Source organism: Tachyglossus aculeatus, chromosome 5, assembly GCF_015852505.1.
Source record: "Tachyglossus aculeatus isolate mTacAcu1 chromosome 5, mTacAcu1.pri, whole genome shotgun sequence".
NCBI classification, from domain to species: domain Eukaryota; kingdom Metazoa; phylum Chordata; class Mammalia; order Monotremata; family Tachyglossidae; genus Tachyglossus; species Tachyglossus aculeatus.
In genome coordinates this window covers 69,565,655-69,579,112 of record NC_052070.1, presented here as the reverse complement: position 1 = coordinate 69,579,112, position 13,458 = coordinate 69,565,655, and the positions used below count along the sequence as shown (strand labels likewise).

General features: G+C 44.6%; 1 protein-coding gene across 1 annotated transcript in view; it reads left to right on the top strand.

Moving 5' to 3' along the window:
• The window catches only part of CA12 (carbonic anhydrase 12), an 80,768-nt gene that overhangs the window by 21,697 nt on the left and 45,613 nt on the right, over positions 1 to 13,458 (top strand). The window lies entirely within an intron of this gene.

The following is a 13,458-nucleotide window of genomic DNA, read 5'->3' as shown; positions in this document are numbered from 1 at the left end:
GTGCCAGACACTGTACTAAGCACTGGGGTAGATACAAGATAATATCTGTTTCCGAATTGTACTTTCCAAGCGTTTAGTACAGTGCTCTGCACACAGTAAGCACTCAATAAATACGATTAAATGAATGAATGATCAGGTTGGACACAGTCCATGTCCGACATGGGGCTCACAGCCTTAATCCCCATTTTACAGATGAGGTAACTGAGGCACAGAGAAGTGAAATGACCTGCCAGAGTTCACACAGCAGACAAGGCAGGGAATTGGAGTTAGAACCCAGGTCCTTCTGACTCCCAGGCTCCATGCTATCCACTAGGCCACACTGCTTCTCTCAGGTCACTTGGGCTGTTGGATTTCATCATCATCATCATCATCATCATCATCATCAATCGTATTTATTGAGCGCTTACTGTGTGCAGAGCACTGTACTAAGCGCTTGGGAAGTACAAGTTGGTAACATATAGAGACAGTCCCTACCCAGCAGTGGGCTCACAGTCTAAAAGGGGGAGACAGAGAACAAAACCAAACATACTAACAAAATAAAATAAATAGAATAGATATGTACAAGTAAAATAAATAAATAAATAAATAGAGTAATAAATATGTACAAACATATATACAGGTGCTGTGGGGAAGGGAAGGAGGTGAGATGGGGGGGATGGAGAGGGGGACGAGGGGGATTTCACTTCCAGTTGTGGGGAAGGGGAGCTAGGCCTATGCAGAACAGCTCATGTGTGCACGTGGATCTTCTGGAGCTGACGACTTGCAGTTCTGAGGCGTGGAAACCCATACATGCATGTGATCCCCGCACGTGCTCACAGAGGGACCCATTGGCGCTCGGGCCAGAACTGAACCTGCATTTTGATGGTTTTCCCTGCCCCAACAGATGACATAGGCCCCGCAGGCCCCGCCGCAAGCTACCCACCCCTTGGCTCCCATCTGGGCTGAGCCAGCCTCAGGGGCAGTGCTTCCTTATCTTTTGAGCCAGGGCAAGTCCCCCACTCCCTGTGCCAACTCTGTAATCAAGGGACTTGGCGCCATCGCCACACCTTAAGGTTGCCAATGTCGGAACTTGAAAAAAACAGACCCTATGACGCACATAACAGTGTCACATGATATCCTACAGATGCCCCTTGCAAAGAAGTCCACCCAATCCAGCCTCATTCAGCTCAAACCTAGAGGGTAGTCCAACCTACCTAGTCATTCCAGATCCGTTTCCTTCCCCTCCCAGGCCCGTGGAATCTCAGGCACCATTTCCGAGCCGTGGAACTTGGCTACAAGAGATGTGGAGAGAAGCTGGGTGCTGAAAATGACAACCCCAGGCACTAGAGCATTTTGGTACCTTATCTGTACCAGATATGGGACAGGTCAAACAAAAACCAGACTGTCCAGTTCATAGTGCAGGCTGCCTTACCCAGCTTCCCTGCCTCCTATTACAGTTTCTAGTAGAGATACAGGATCTGCCCTTGAGCCCCACCATACAGGGGCCATGAATCCCGCTTTCCAGTGAGATGGAATGATCAGGTTGGATCGGGTTCCCAGGAGGGAAATGCTCATCTGAGGTGTGGCAGAGCTGGAATAAGCATTTGGGATCCATGCTCAATCTGAACCTCTCAGAGCACGATAAGAGGCAGGAGAAGGCCAGGGAATAGGGACTCCCGCCCAGTGTCCTACCAGTACCCCATAAGTACACTTTTTTCTGCTTCCTCCTGAACTATGTGGGTTCCAGGAATTTAACTGGTTTCCACTAAAGCCCCACAGCACAACCCTCCCAGCCTTAGGTCAAAGATAAACAATATGGCTTCCTAGACCTAGTGTGTGAATGGTTTTGGTTCAAAAACACTTAAACATTTCAGTCTGGAGGAATGCCTCAGCAGACGCATCCACCATCTGCAAGCAGAGTATGAAGGAGGTTCCAAGACCTAGAAAATGGCGTAGAAAAGAAAGAACTGGAACGAGAATGGTTACGTGACAGAAAGACCAGGTTTGGGCAGGGCAGAACCTGGAAAAACTGGTTTTGCTTGTGGAAGGGAACCAATCTGCGATTGTTTCAGCGAGAGCTCTCCGCCACCTTGGCAGCATTTCCCGAGTCTGATTCCCAGTTTCATCCTGAGTCTGAGCTTCAGGTTCTATTACCTGCACCCTAAAGATGGAAGAAAGAGGTCAAGATCTTGAAAGAGGGGACAGGGAAAAAGCCATCAGACCCACCTCCATGGCTGGGGAGTTGGGGGACGAGGAGCAGGTTGGGATGGTTTGAAGACCGGTGAACTCTGGTGCATATTTCCTTTATTCATCTCCCCTCCCGGCCCCACAGCACTTCTGTACATTTCTGTAATTTATATATATTGTCTGTCTTCTCCTCTAGACTGTAAGTTCATTATGGGCATAAAATGTGTCTGTTTATTGCTATATTGTACACTCCCAAGCCCTAAGTACTATGCTCTGCACACAGTAAGCGCTCAATGAATACAAATGAATGAATGCATTTCCACATCTCCTCCCAGACCCCCAGGTGCCGGAGCTATTGTCCAGAGATTCTGGGCTTGAGCCCTGGCCCAAGCCCCAGCATAGATTAAGCCCCGTTACAAGCCCTGGCACAGATTTAGCCTCAATCAAGAGGAAGATGCATGCAGTCAGTCCCCATCCAACCATGAGTCATGACCCAAACTCAAGTATATGCAACCTGGTCTCTGTCTATGTCACGCAGAAACATGCAGGAGGGAGCTGAGCTGGCTATTTCCAAACACAAAAAAATTTGGCACAGAGGTGGAGAAGGAACTCAGTTCAATTAGGAGGGTCACATGGCATGGCCTCTATTCCTCAACTGCTAGGATCCCCCTGTATCTCCTGAGTCTAGTCATAGCAGTCAAGAATGCTGTGGGATCAGTGGTGGGATGTAGACCTGCTGATCTTTCTTCTTTTGCGGGGAGGAACCATCGGAAGAGGGAAGAACCAATTTTCAACTCCCATCTCTTTTTTCCTTCCTCTTCTCCCTCTTCCCTCTCCCATTGCCTTCAATTCTGATTCAGCTTAGACTCAGTCCCTTAAATTGTGAGCTCCCTGTGAGACAGAGACCATGTCTGATCTGATTCTATTGTGCCCTCTCCAGTGTTAAGCACAATGCATGACACACAGTAAGATCATTATGGGCAGGGAATGTGTCTGCTAATTCTGTTGTACTCTCCCAAGGGCTCAATACAATGCACTGCACATAGTAAGCACTCAATAAATAACATTGATTGATTGATGGTATTTAAATACTACAATTATTATTATTATCCAGGTAAGCACTCAATAAATAACATTGATGGATGGTATTTAAATACTACAATTATTATTATTACTCAGGCGATAGCTGCTGCATAGCATTTGAGGAGTTGCTGCTCACTACCTCGTGTCCTCTGTGGGGACGGGGAATGTTGGCCAATGCAGAGTTTAAAACAACAACAACAACAACAACAACAACAACAAAACCCCCCAGCAAAAATGCACTTCTGCAAACCTCGAGTTTTCATACTGTTTTACAACCATGAATCGATCCCTGTAACCTTTGGGTGGGCATTGGCCTCTCTGGAGAAGTACCAGCAGGAAGATAAGAACAGAGCCACCTAATCCCCCACAGCAAGGCTCCAAATGTATCACTGCCTGGGTCTGGACCACACTGCACCTTCAGCCTCACGAAATGCCGCTTGGTCTTGTTTGATTCATTTACCATGAATGGTCTCAGCAGAGTCTGCAGAAAATGCCTGCTATCTCAATAGTCTAGCTCTGAGCTGTGAGATCCTGACAAAGCAGCTTGTGGCTGGGGAGAGGGGTTAGAGGTATCAGCTGCAATTCTGATGGAAAACTTCCAGTTGAAACTTCAGGAGCCTGGGGAGGGAGGATAGACAGTGGGCTTATTGTTGGGTGGGGGGCAAGAAGATGGGAGACCGTACGAGGACCTGAAAGACCTGTAAAACCGCTAGAATGAAGTTTTCAAGTTCTCAGCTTTTCAGGCTGCAGCAAGATGGTGAAAAGCGGAAGCAGGCAGCATGGATTTGTCAAAAACCAGTCAGGCCACACTAACACCTCATTGCTCTGTGAGGACAGAAAGCTTAGGGAATTGAAGAACAAAATCCCTAATGGCATCTCTTGTCATAAATAAAGCATTCCATAGGGATTCATTGTGATCCACTCCAAAGAAAGGTAGATCAAGGTACAGTCACAAAACAGAGGGTTGACTGATGAAGAAAATCAATTAAAGCCTGTGGGCATAGTGATAAAGGAGTTTATTGGGAGATGTCAAGTGGGGAAAGATTTGTTAGAGGCCTGACATCTCGGGGGCAGACTAACTGGGTGAGGAGTTTGGCAATCATGTCGGTAGGGACAACAGGACCAAAATAGGTGAACAGGACTTAAGTGGGAAAGACTTCAAGTATACAAACAGAAAAAATAATCGAATATGCAGAAGGAGGACTGGATAAGGGGCTGGCTGCAGAGCTGGAGAACGGGGAAGGTGAGAAAAAACAAGATACTCGGGAAGTAGAGTTTAAAGCGGCACGGCTCATTGGAGAGAGAACAGACCTAATCTAGGTTCTAATCCCAGCTCTGCCATTTGTCGGTTCTGTGACCTTGATCAAGGCATTTAACTTCTCTGTGCTTCAATTTCCTCACACAAAATGAGAATACAGTACCCGTTCTCCCTCCTGCCTAGACTGTGAATCTCACTGGGACAGGTACTGTGTCCATCCTGATTACCTCATATCTACCTACCCCAGCGCTTGGCATATAGTAAGCACTTAAATGCCACAATCACTGAGTGCCAAGGGGCAGCAGAGAATGACATGCTTGGAAGAACTCCGTGGGGTATCTTGCATGAGTCCGTAGGAGCAGAAGACAAAATTGTTAAACTTGTTCCAGGGCCTAAGGTGGATATGAGGAGTCTCAGCGGGTAACGACTTCTGAGCGTCGGTTGGGGAAGGGAACAAGCCGTAGATGGGAGGAATGCGAGCATTGCTTCCTCTTGTAAAAAATGCTGCCCAAAGTCCAAGAGTAACCGCCAAGCCTAACAGCCCAGGGAGTGTGCCCAAGTGTGCCCAAGGCAGGCTTACCTGATAAATGAGAAGGCATCGCTCCGAGAAAGAGAGGGGGCCCGGCTGAAATCCCAGCCTGAAACAGAATGCCCTGTTGGGGAAAAAAAAGGATCTGTGAGAAAGAATGAGAAGAAATGGGAGGCTTTCCCAGATTCATTTTCTTCTCCTCCCAACTGCCACCTCAGCACATAAATGCCCTCACCACCCCAGATGGCAGCATTTTTGTACATAGTGATAATTGTGGAATTTGTTAAGAGCTTACTATGTGCCAAGCACTGTACTTAGTGCTGGGGTATAATCAGGCCAGACAAAGTCTCTATCCAGTATGGGGCTCACAGACTAAGTAAGAGGGAGTAGGATTTAATCCCCATTTTACAGATGGGGAAACTGAGGTACATAGAAGTTAAGTGACTTGCCCAAGGTCACACAGCAGGCAAGTGGCAGAGGTGGGATTAGTCCTCTGACTCCCAAACCCGTGCCCTTTCCACTGGGCCATGCTACTTCTGTCAGTCAATAATATCCCGGCTCCGTCAATTGTCAGCTGTGTGACTTTGGGCAAGTCACTTAACTTCTCTGGGCCTTAGTTACCTCATCTGTAAAATGGGGATTAAGACTGTGAGCCCCCCGTGGGACAACCTGATCACCTTGTAACCTCCCCAGCGCTTAGAACAGTGCTTTGCACATAGTAAGCACTTAATAAATGCCATTATTATTTATGGACTGCTTACTCAGTGCACTGTAGTAAGCGCCTGGGAGAGCACCACAGAGTTGGTAGACATGACCCCTGTATTGAAGGATTTCATAATCATATCAATTTCCATATTCTACCCTTAAAGCATGTATTTGTTCACCTAAACAGGTGTAATTAATTTTGTGTATATAATTGGTGTCTTTCCCCTCACTCAGTTATAAACTCCCAAGTTTCTAGGACAGGGCTAGAGAAGCAGCGTGGGAATCAGAAGGAGCTGGGTTCTAATCCAGGCTCCGCCACTTGTCTGCTGTGTGATCTTGGGCAAGTCACAACTTCTCTATGCCTCAGTTACCTCATCTGTCAATTGGGGATTAAGACTGTGAGCCCTATGTGGGGCAGGGATTGTGTTCAACTCAATTACCTTGTATCAAACCCAGTCCTTAGCACAGCGCCTGGCACATAGTAAGCGCTTAACAAATACCACAATTATTATTATTAGCGGAAAGAGTATGTGCCTGGGAGTCTGAGGACCTTTGTTCTAATCCCAACTCTGCCAATTGCTTTGCCAATTGCCTGCTGTGTGACCTTAGGTAAATCACAACTTCTCTGTGCCTCAATTTCCTCAACTGTAAACTGGGGATTCAATACCTGTTCTCCCACCTACTAAAGACTGTGAGTCTCATGTGGGGTAGTGACCATGTCTGACCCAATTAACTTGTACCTACCCCATTGCTTAGAAAAGTGTTTGACATAGAGTAAGAGCTTAGCAAGCACCATAAAACAAAAGGAGCTAAGCGCAAAGTGGATAGTCAATAAATAATACTAAATGATTAGCTGGGATAGCAATCCAAAAGTAATAATTATGCTATTTGTTAAGTGCTTACTATGTGCCAAGCACTGTCTAAGCACCCAGAAGAGACTGAGCAAAGGTGACCTAATAATGCAGGAAATATGATTAAAAAGAAGATAATTATGAAATGTTTTCCAGCTCTATCAAAGAGAACATGGGTTAGAATTAGAGCAGTAGCACGATAGGTTAGCTTGAAGGAAGAACTTCCAGATTTTGATGATTTTTAGGTGCCGAAATGAAACCAAGGGCATGTGCTCAAATGTTCTTCATGAGAGCCCCTTTAAAAGATAAGACACCATCTGCTCGGAATGCTTGGAAAATGCTCCTTCATGGAGACAGGGGGATGGATAAAAAGATTTCCGAAGACCCCTGGAGGGCTAGGAATCATCATTCTTCGAGATTTTCATAAAGATTTAGCAAATTGCCAGTGTTTTAACCACGAGCCTAGCTAATAATAGTTCAAAATTACAAACTGAGCAACTCAAAACCATGTTAAAATGCTAAGTAAATCTCACTGCTCACATGACTTGCTTTTACAAGATCTAAAAGTGAAGCCCATATTAAGTCTGAACACCTGGTTAGCCTGAACTCTGACTACTTCCCAGGATTATGATTTCACTCATCACCCACAGTCTCTCCTCATGACAAAAACATTATAGTTGTTATAGGTGTCCACGATGGGGGTGGACAGGTACAAAGAAAAGACAAACAATTTTTTTGTCAAGGATTTGCTGTTCCAGTCTCTCCACAGAATAAAAAAGTCACCCAATTAAATGTTTAAACTTCTCGTTATAGCCACCCTCCTCCTGCCAGCAATGGCGATAGCCTTGCTCCCAGTGGACTTTTCAGTGGTAATGATAGTTGTGATAGTATTACTAAGCGCTTCTGTGTGTAAAGCACTGTACTGGGAGAGAATATACGGCTGGGAATTAGACACAGTTCCTGTCCCTCAGTGCGTTCACAATCTAAGAGGCCCAAACACTCTCGATGGGGCTGCAATTTTTGAAGTTTTCTTTTCATTCATAATCTGCACACAGCTAACTGCCTTTTTCATTAACTCCTCAGTTTCTCTAGGAAGCTGGCCTGAGTTTTCTTTCCAAAAAAGGTAATTCCATTCTATGCACTAATCTCCAAACAAGAGGAAAATCTCCTCCGATCAGCTACTCATGTAGCAGGTGTCAATTTAATTCTTACACAAGTCAGTTCATATTCATTCATTCATTGTTGTATTTATTGAGGACTTACTGCGTGCAGAGCACTGTACTAAGCGCTTGGGAAGTACAAGTTGGCAACATATAGAGACGGCCCCTACCCAACAGCGGACTGATAGTCTAGAAGGGGGAGACAGACAACAAAACATATTAACAAAATAAAATAAATAGAATAGTAAATATGTACGTCAAATAAATAAAGTAATAAACATGTACAAACATATATACAGGTGCTGTGGGGAGGGAAAGGAGGTAAGGCTGGGGGAGATGGGGAGGGGGATGAGGGGGAGAGGAAGGAGGGGGCTCAGTCTGGGAAGGCCCAGGCATCTCACCTAGTCAAATGTTTAACTCCAATGCCAAATTCAGCTTTGAAATGTGACAAACAGGAAGCCCAACTCAAAAACATTTGAGACCTTTCCACTTAAGCAGCCTTCATTTCTCAACTAAGTGAAATATATGGGTTAATTATCTATAGATTTGCAACACAAAAGAACTGGGGCGGCTGTTGGCCTTCCTGTTAATAATTTCAGTCTATTGAGCTTACATCCCAAATTTCTGCCCTTCGTGCAATCAATGAGCAGATTTGGTGAGTGGGCTGGTTTCTATCCAACTGTCAAGCTATTTTTAACATTAAGGAGCAAAGATTCATCACTCCACAACCTGGAGGGCCAGTCAGTTAGAACCCAGCTGGGGCCAGGTCTAGCCCAAGACCTCCAGATAATTTAATCTAGTGGTCTGTGAAGGGGCACAGGGAGAAAACTTGGTGCCCAAACTATATGACATGTGTGCTTCCATTTTAGTATTTTTATATAGAAGTCATTTGGGAGCAGATTCGAGCCGGCACTGAGCTTAATTGATAGTGGTTTTCACTAAGTGCTTACAATATTCCAGGTCTGACATAATCATGTCATGAGAAGCAGCATGGCCTAGTGGATAGCGAGCATGGGCCTGGGTTTCTAATCCCAGCTCCTCCACTTGGCTGTTAGGTGACCGTGAGCAAGTCACTTAACTTCTGTCTCATCTGTGAAATGGGGATTAAGATTGTGTGTCCCACGTGGGGCATGGACTGTGTCCAACCTGATTAGCTTGTATCTATCCCAGTGCTTAATACAGTACCTGGCACATAGTAAGTGCTTAAGAAATACCATTAAAAAGCAAACAAACAAAAAAACACAGTGCCTCGGCCACCTAGTGCTCATAACTTGAGAGGTAAGGAGAGCAGGGGTCTTATTCCCATTTTCCAGATGAGGAAGTAGGCCCAGAGAAATTGTGACATGCCCAATGGCAGACCTGGGATTAGAACCCAAGACTCCTGACTTCAGGTCTCATTCTCTTTCCAAGGCCAATCGGAGATCAGATAACCCTGGACAACTCCCTACCCTCCTGAAGCCTTCTCCCCTTTGGAAGCTTAGAACAGTGCTTTGCACATAGTAAGCGCTTAATAAATGCCATTATTATTATTATTATTATCTTGGGAGTCCAGAGGTGCAAGTTCCATGTATGAGAATTCCCCCCGAACCTGTAGTGATTCCACTCGCCGAGCTTTTAGTCCAACCACATTCCCCTCTCTCTTCTGCTCCATAGCTCTTCTATTCGTCTGTCATTGATTCCCAAATCCCACACCAAGTATTCCAAATTTCTAACTCTGAGACCTCCCCCTCAGCTCTCCCACCTCTTTTTTCCCTAACCCATGATGATCTCACCAACTGCCTTGTTCATGAAATAGATAGCATTGTTGGGTTGTACTCTTCCAAGCATTTAGTACAGTGCCTTGCACATAGTAAGCACTCAATAAATACGACTGATTGATTGGGTGAGAACGTCCCAAAATCTCACCATCCCCTCCTCACCAGTCTGCTACCTTCTTTCATTCATTCATTCAATCGTATTTATTGAGCACTTACTGTGTGCAGAGCACTTGGGAAGTACAAGTTGGCAACATATAGAGACGGTCCCTACCCAACAACGGGCGCACAGTCTAGAAGGGGGAGTCACTCTTCTTGTCTTTCTTTTTTTGCCCAGCTAGCTGCTTCTCAAGAGGAGGTCTGTTGTCTGCTAAGTCTACACCCTCTCCTTCCTAGATATTTAAAAAAAACTGTTCCCATTCTCTGCCCTTCCCTTACTGATATCTTCAACCTCTCACTCTCAGTTGGCTCTTTTTCTGCTGATTCTAAATTTGTTCGAGTTTGAACAAGCCATCTCTGAATCTCTAGCTGTCTCTCTCTTCTAACAGTCTCCTCAAACAAGTTGTGGACATCCACCATTTGCTCTCCAACAGCTCTCTTCTTGATCTACGATTTTCAGGTTTCTGGACCCTCACCTTCTCTGAGACAGCATTCTCCAAGATCACCAATGATCAACTCCTACTTTGTTGTACTCTCCCAGGCTCTTAGTATAATCCTTGGCAAAAGATCATTAGTGCTCAATAAATGTCATTTATTGATTAATCCAGGTGTGAATCAGGGAAGACAAAATGATAGTGGTGGGATTTCAGGAAGGCATTGTAGATGGAGAGAGCTGTGGCCCGGTCGATTTGAAGTGGGAGGGATGAAATTTAGGGATAGGAGGCAGATGCTTCATGCAAGGGGTCAGAGCCAGAGCTTTGGTTTTGCGGGGTGTCACCAGGTCTGGGTAAGGGAGTTAGTTATTACTGTTGTCTCCCAAACAGTGAGGTGAGAAATGACTTTATTGGGACCACTAATGTGGCAGTTTGGTAAATTGGCAGGGGGAGGGCAAATGTCAGTAATCTAATCTGAAGGTTTAGTGACATCAGCTTTTTGGAGGTCAACAAAGAGCAGTGCAGTTAGAGTGCAAAGTTGATCATTAGGCCAACTATGGCAGACAAGCCTCTGTCCTGGCCATCAGGTTCACACTGGCCAGATTTGGGGTTAGCCCAGTTGGTAATTCATCAACTTGTTTCTTCTGAATGGGGAACTGAAGGGGCACTGTCAAGGAGAAGGGGGCCATGGAGGAGCTTTGACCTGCATTTTTCACTGAAAGTCAAAACTGGGGTCTCAGGCATTCAGGAAATAAGCAAGACAGTGGGATCCTTGATCAGGTACAATATTTCAGAGAGGAGGGAGTGATTCTCTGGTCCATTTGTGATCTTTTTGAGAAGTAGCAGAAAACCTTAGGTAAAAGTTTTCTCCTTTTATTGAATTCCTGCTTTTGGTTTACAAGCAATAAAACCCTACCCATTAATTATTAACCCTTAACCCCAGTTACCATCATTTCCTTCTAGATTGAATATTGGTCTTTAATGCTTATGTTTGTAGCTTAATATTAAGGAAGGACAATATTGAGGTCAATGTAATTGATATTCTATTGGATGGATCAGAAGTTCTCCTTGTATATATCATAGCTATTTATTAATACTAATGGATTTTTAAACTATAGACTGTTGCTTACACAATTTCAGAAAGGCATTTCTATAGCTATATATTACAAACCTTCAAACCCAAGACCTCCATAAAATGCTACATGAAATCACACATATGTGCCCATTAAATAATAATGATGGTATTTGTTAAGCACTTACTCTGTGCAAAGCACTGTTCTAAGTGCTGGGGGGATACAACATGATCAGGTTGTCCCACATGGGGCTCACAGTCAATCCCCATTTTACAGATGAGGTAACTGAGGCACAGAGAAGTTAAGTGACTTGCCCGAAGTCACAAAGCTGACAAGTGGCAGAGTCGGGATTAGAACCCATGACCTCTGATTCCCAAGCCCAGGCTCTTTCCACTGAGCCTCGATGATAAAGAAAAGAAAAAAAGCTGGATAATGTGTGAGATATTTAGGGATGATGTCATTGGAAAGTGTATTTAATAAGATGTGCTCACTCCTCACCCTCAGCTTCAAGGCTGTCCATCACCTCGCCCCCTCCTACCTCACCTCCCTTCTCTCCTTCTACAGCCCAGCCTGCACCCTCTGCTCCTCTACCGCTGACCTCCTCACTGTGCTTCCGTCTCACCTGTCCCGCCGTCGACCCCTGGCCCACGTCCTTCCCCTGGCCTGGAATGCCCTCCCTCCACACATCCGCCAAACTGGCTTTCTTCCTCCCTTCAAAGCCCTACTGAAAGCTCACCTCCTCCAGGAGGCCTTCCACCTTCCCAGACTGAGCCCCCTTTTTCCTCTCCTTCTCCCCTCCCCATCACCCCCTCCTTCCCTCTGCCCTATCAGCTTCCCCTCCCCACAGCACTTGCATGTATTTGTACATATTTATTACTTTATTTATTTTACTTGTACATATTTACTACTCTATTTTACTAATGCTGTGCATATAGCTAAAATTCGTATAATAATAATAACAATGATGGCATTTGTTAAGTGCTTACTATGTGCACAGCACTGTTCTAAGCGCTGGGGAGGTTACAAGGTGATCAGGTTGTCCGTCCCACGGGGGCTCACAGTTTTAATCCTCATTTTACAGATGAGGTAACTGAGGCACAGAGAAGTTAAGTGACTTGCCCAAAGTCACATAGTTGACAGTTTATTTATTCTGACAGTTTTGACACCTGTCTGCTTTTTTGTTTTATTGTCTGTCTCCCCTTTCTAGACCGTGAGCCCGTTGTTGGGTAGGGACTGTCTCTATATGTTGCTGACTTGTACTTCCCAAGCGCTTAGTACAGTGCCCTGCACACAGTAAGTGCTCAATGAATACGATTGAATGAATGAATGTGCTTCACAGTAGAACTATGATAAGAGGTTTTCTATCTCAAATCACAAGTAGCCCAAGATTGAAGTAACATCAATTTCCTTTTTATAAAATCCAGATCATTTCACTCTTTTTCATGAGCTCAATAAAGTACAATATCAATAAAAAAGAAGAGACATACTCTACCATGAAATTATACAGCTCTTCTTAAGGAGCTCAGTAACTCTGATGGTCAGCTAGAAGCAGTTTGTATACATAGAGAGATTTACAATGAATTTTTTTCCAGCTCAGTCTCTTACCGGATGAACTGAGACAGAAAAACATATATGTCACCAGTTGTTATTACTCTTGTTTTAAAAGGTTACTTGCCCTACAAAGTGGTCATTTGCAAATTTTATGTACTTATACTTGCAAACTTAAAAACACACACTAAAGCCCCAATATTTAAGACACAAAATTGATAAGGAAGAAAAAATTTCACTGAATCAATTTTATTTTAAGGCTATCAGAAGTATCCAACCTTCAGTCAGATTTTAGGGGGTGTGGGGAGTCTCCTTCTCTCTCTTTATATAATTGGTATTTTGAGTTTTTAAATGGTATTTATTAAGCATTTACTGTGTGTCAAATCATGCACTGTCTCTGTTCCACATGGGCGCATAATCAAAATGGTTTACAGATGGGGAAACTGAGGCACAGAGCATTTAAGCAAATTCCCCAAGGTTATGCAGCCGGAAAATGGTGGAGCTGAGGCTAGAACCAGAGTCTCCTGATTTCCCGGCTTGTGTTCTTTCCACCTGTTATGTCTAAGTCAGTGCCAGAGTCATGAGCGGGGCAGAGGGAAAAGTGAGGAACATAGGAATGGGCTAGTCAGCCAGCTGGATTCAGTTTGTTGGCTTACCATTCCACAAATAGGGAAAGAAAACATGAGCAGCCTAAAGATATTTAAAGAGCTCTACTTTAATTTTCACCAGCCCAGTCAA